The sequence below is a fragment of the Frankliniella occidentalis genome, unplaced genomic scaffold (assembly GCF_000697945.3).
Source record: "Frankliniella occidentalis isolate FOCC.00 unplaced genomic scaffold, Focc_3.1 Scaffold8, whole genome shotgun sequence".
In the NCBI taxonomy this organism is placed as follows: Eukaryota; Metazoa; Arthropoda; class Insecta; order Thysanoptera; family Thripidae; genus Frankliniella; species Frankliniella occidentalis.
This window is the reverse complement of record NW_026267138.1, coordinates 537,991-538,771: the sequence shown is the minus strand read 5'-3', so window position 1 is coordinate 538,771 and position 781 is coordinate 537,991.

Genomic DNA, 781 nt, shown 5'->3' with positions numbered 1-781 from the left:
TACCCAAGGGGCTATGGCGCCCTACGGGAAGATAGGGTTGGCAAACCCGCAAAATTGTGGTGAATTGTCTTTACAGACGGCATACAGACAAAAACGTGATTTTTTGGGGGGTCATCATCGAGGGATACAAATCATGGCAAGTCTTTGCAACGTGGTAACGACTTTGGTCTGTAAGCCTTTCTACTGTGAGCGACGTACCTTCAATCGAACTAAAGCTGAGTTGCAAGGGAATTGGCCGCTGGGAGGCTGTGTCTGCCTGCCAACGTCAGCTCGTCTATGCGATCAGAATCACCGAGTCCCATCCCGATGAGACTGATTTTAATCCCCCTTTCCATTCACCATCTTTCCTTACGTTCTCTCTCGACCTTCTTCTCGGTCCGCTGGGAAGGGAGACTATATGTCCTTGTTCGATACCAAGAGTACGGTATCAGTTGGAACCTGCTGCTGGGAGGCCCGCGCGTCACCTGAGCGTTATCATTGACAACGCTCTCGATCTAGTCGGGGTGTGAGAGGGAAGGGCGACGGGGTCACGCCCCGCCCCGCCACGCCCGCGAGCACAGAGAAAAAAGTGAATGGTCCCACCATCAATCCTTTCTCCGCCTCCCTCGTCACCCTCCCCTCCGCCCCTTGTGCTGACACCCCCTTCCCCTCTTGTCGCCCCCGTCGCCCGCCCCCGCCCCGGTCGTGCCGTCGCTGACCGCTTTCTTTCCATGGTCGCCGCGTCGCGGTGGATCCCAACTCGACCAGTTGTTGGTGGTGGTGGTGGTGGTAGGGAGCCCCC